We start from the raw sequence: 4,801 nt of genomic DNA, 5'->3' as shown, positions 1-4,801 counted from the left end.
TGTGGGGGGGGGGGGTGATGATCCTCGTATTGGAGATGATGCTGAAGAAGAAGATGGTAATCCAGACCCTGTTGACATGGAAGTCCCTAAGCAGCATGGCGGCCCAGTGGTTTCGGTACACACGAATCAGGAACAAGCTGGAGATTCTGCTATAGGATCTCATGTTGGCCTTCTGCAAAACTTTTGGTCGCATGCTCCAATGGAAGAGGTCCAAAAAGAGTATGAAAGAAGAGTGGGTGTGGTTAGAACGAAGAGGAGGAATGACTTCATTGATTCTCTGCTAGAGGAGAGTACTTCTTCTCATCAGAATCAAGGAACTGAAAGTCATGTTAAGGAAGAGGTGGAGAAGGAATCAGATGAAGATAGTGACCATGTTATTCTGGAATGGGAGGCCCGTAGGTATGCTGATGTTGATGTCAGTCAGTATGGTTCTTTTCTTCAGGACGATACAAATTAGTGTATGGAGGTTGATGGTCAGCTATCTCTTTCATCTGATACTTGTTTAGGAAAACGCAACAGAGAGGAGTTTGATGAGGAGGTGATTGACAAGTTTCCGGTGGGAAGAATAAGGTTGTCTGCTGAGTTTAATGCTCTTAGGAAGTTGCAGGAGGACTATGGTCAGGATAAGGATCACGAAAGCACTTCACAGATCGACAGAGGCGCTTTGGGACAACGCTTGACAGTTCGACGTCTGAAGGAGATGCAAAGATTGTATCATCCAGACCTGTTGTTCCTGATTGAAACCAAGCAAGATAATAATTATGTTAGAGATGTTGGAGTTTATCTTAGTTTTGATCATATGATCCTTATACCACCAGTTGGCTTAAGTGGTGGATTAGCTCTCTTTTGGAAGTCTTTCCTTTCTGTTTCTTGTATTTCCAATGATGTTCGCCTTGTAGATTTGCATGTTGAATATCAATGTTTTCAGTTCTATTTGCCATGTGTGTATGGGTCACCCAATACCTAAGGTAATGAAGAAGAGTACTGGAAGCTGAAAAGCAGAAATCGGTGGTTAAATCTTGGTGATCGTAACACTCCTTTTTATCATGGATTAACCAAAATAAAGAAAAGCACGAACAAAATCTCAAAAATGAGGGATAAATATGGAATTGTTCATTCACAGGAAGAGACAATAGCTAAAGTTGCTGAAGAATATTTCAAGGATATGTTTTCTTCATCTCCGATAATATCCCTTGATGAGTGTCTGCCTAATATTCAGCCAAAGGTTACGATGGAGATGAATGCTAGACTTATTGCTCTTATCAAAGTTGAAGAGATTAAAGAAGCTTTGGATTTAATTAGAGCTGATAGAGGCCCTGGTCCAGATGGTTTTACTGTAGCATTTTATTCTTTGAAACTGGTGTGGTGGACAGTGGGATTAAAATCATACTAATATATGTCTTATACTGAACTTCCCGGAGGCAGAAAGTATGTGTGATTATCGGCCAATAAGTTTGTGTTCCGTGGCATATAAATTGATTTCGAAAGTTTTGGGTCTGCGACTACAATGGTATTTGGAAGTAGTAATCTCATAATCTCAGGCTGCATTTGTTCCAAGAAGACAAATTTCAGATAACATTTTAGTGGCTCGTGAGTTGATAAGCGCAATGAAATCGAAAAGATACTGTTCTGAAAAATATGTGGCAATCAAGACTGATATTAGTAAAGCCTATGATCGAGTAGAGTGGAGTTTTCTGGAAGCTATTATGCAGAAGCTGGGATTTCATATTACTTCTATCTCTTGGGTAATGTCTTGTATTACATCTGTGACTTATTCTGTTCTGATTAATGGAGTACCATTTGGAGAGATCAAGCCATTAAGAGGTATACGACAAGGTGACACGTTATCTCCATACTTATTTCTTCTTTGTGCAGAGGCTCTTAGTCAGATGATTGATCAGGCTCAAAGAATAAATAAGTTTCAGGGTATGAAACTAGCTAGGCGCTGCCCATCGGGTTTTTTTATCTCTTATTTGCTGATGATTCATTATTTTTTGTCAAGCCACTGAAGATAATGCATCTTGTATGGTTGGTATAGATACCTATGAAAAGGCATTTGGCCAGAAGGTTAATTAGGAGAAATCTTCAATCATTTTTGGTACGAAAGTGGATCATCAAAAGAGAGCAAGAATTCGGGGTATTTTGAATATTCATGTTACTGGTGGAGGAGGGAAGTACCTTGGACTTCCTGAGCAATTTGGAAAGAGTTAAGTTAAGGATTTTGATGGGATTGTTCAGAATATCAATTCTATAACCTCTCATTGGCATAATCAGTTTCTATCTCAGGCTGGTAAGGAGGTGTTAATAAAATCTGTTCTTCAAGCTAAGCCGGTGTATCCAATGAGTTGCTTTCTTCTTCCAAAAACTACGTGTGATGAAATCAATGCAATCTTATCAGAATTTTGGTGGGGTAAAGGAGATGAAAGAAGGAAAATCTTATGGTTTTCTTGGAAGAGGTTATGTCTACCGAAGAAGGAGGGAGGTATGGGTTTCCGAGATTTGTACAGTTTGAATAAAGTGTTGCTTGCAAAAAAAGCATGGCGGATCTGGAAAAATCCAAACTCTCTTATTAGTACATTATACAAAGAAAGATACCATCATTCGTCGACTTTTTTATAGTCTTCAAATCTTAAGTATGCCTCTTATGGCTATAAGTCTATTCAAGTAGGAAAAGACCTACTTCAACAGGGTCTCCGTAAAATGATTGGTGATGGAAGAAATACCAATGTGTGGCTTGATCATTGGTCACCGGTGATCCCTCTTTGTAAATTAATACATGTTTCTTATAATCAAAACAAGAGGGTGGAAGATTTTATTGATAAAGATGTTTCTTATAATCAAAACAAGAGGGTGGAAGAGTTTATTGATAAAGACACTTGTTCTTGGAATGTGTTGAAACTGGAACAATTGCTGAAGCCATTAAACATTGCTCGGACTCTAAAGATAAACCTGTCTAGATTTGCTACTAAATATAAGTTGATTTGGCCATTCACGAAGGATATGAGGTATACATTCAATTCGGGCTATTGGGCAGCTACTCATTTATACCATGATGGCGATGAAATCATTAGACCTGAAGATTCTTTGGATATTAAGCGTAACATTTGGAGACTTAATATTCTTCCAAAGATCAAACATTTCTTATGGAGGGTTGTTTCAGGAGCTCTTCCTACTTATACAAAGTTATGTACAAGTATAATTAACATTTATCCTACTTGTCACAGATGTTGTGTTGTATCCCTGAATTCTGTGGTTCGACCAGAGTCTCACAAATCCTTCCAAACCGGCCACCTAGGAGACACCAGCAACAGATGTTCGGTCCAAGGCACTTATCTCGACAACCAGAAGGATTTTAACTATGAAACCAATTTTACAAGAAGTCCAACTCATCAAGGAGTCATTGAGGCTTGGAATTTCAAGAGAAGCTTCACTGACCAGAAAGTTATGAATTTTACAAGTCAGAGGTTTCTCAGTCCGTCCATCTGCGAGTACCCAACTTTAGAAGGAGATTCAAGCTCAAGGAAGGAGCGTCCTGAGCAAATCCCATTATAGAATTCAAGAGGGATCTCTCAGATTTCCAGAAAGCCCAAGATCAGGAGAAATGGCTACGAAAATTAGGAGTTATGATCAATTTCCCAGAACCGGCCAAACTGACGCCATCTATGGAAAGTCTTCAACCAATTCAGCTTGGTTCGACCCAGAACTATTTATGGGAACCAGGAAATCATCTTAACCAATAAGGAGGTATTCCAGAAGTCCTTAGCTGCACCAGAACCCATAGGATCTGGCGGATCCTTGAAAAATTTCTCAAACCCACCCGGAGCCATTTATGGAAAGATTGGACAATCTTTCGGTTTAATCTCTTCCAAGCCAATCAATTCCGACCAGAAGACATCAAGACTAAACCAAAGCTTTCATAGGACATTATGCACGAGCCAGAGGAGTTCTATGAGTTCATTTCATGCACCAGCCCACATAGGATCATGAGGATCATCATTAACACAAAACTGTCTTATTTGGAGCAAACCGACATTAATGTCCAACAGATCTTTTTCTATCAAGCTATGAACGAGATCAGAACCTTTCAATCCGTCAAGAAGGTTCCCAGGAAGCTTAGTTATCCCCTAAAGCCTTCCAGGTTCAAGAAAGATCAGATTCTTAACTTGGAGCCAAAATCCCGCAAAAGGCTCCAACGGCTAGTTTTCGATTTTTTTCTTAGTTTTGATTTGTTTCCTTTTCTATTTGTTTTAGAACATTAGGACATTTGTCTCTGAGCATTATATAAGCTTCTTGACGTGCATTGTAAAGAGAACCCTCAATCACCAAGTTAATAAAAGTTTTATTCAGTTTTATCAAAGTTGTTCTTTGTATAAAATATTGGTCTTTAGGATTCAAAGATAGATTCTTTGTTGTTCTATTGATTTCGTGAGTCTAATTTATTTGTGCAAATCAAATAAGCTCAGTACACAGATTGAGAGAGTCAATCAATTCGTTCCATCATACCACCAGATTGAGAGATTCAATCAAGCCCTCATCCGCAATTCCACTTCAAGTCCATCGATTGATCAAGCTGAGAGTGTTATACAACCAGCAGCTTGATTCCGCCATTCTATCCCTTTCCCTTTTCTTATTTGTCTTGTTTTGTTCATATCATAAACCGCATCTCATTTCATCCCCCTTTGTTTCAGGTTATCAAGTCATAATCCGGCCATATCGACCAATTGGCCACATCTTTGGTCGATCCGATTTAAGCTTGGTTCCACCATTCAACCAATTCGTGGGTTACCCCCCCCCCCCCCCC

This window comes from Brassica oleracea, chromosome C9 (genome assembly GCF_000695525.1).
Source record: "Brassica oleracea var. oleracea cultivar TO1000 chromosome C9, BOL, whole genome shotgun sequence".
In the NCBI taxonomy this organism is placed as follows: domain Eukaryota; kingdom Viridiplantae; phylum Streptophyta; class Magnoliopsida; order Brassicales; family Brassicaceae; genus Brassica; species Brassica oleracea.
Note: the sequence above shows the minus strand (reverse complement) of the source record.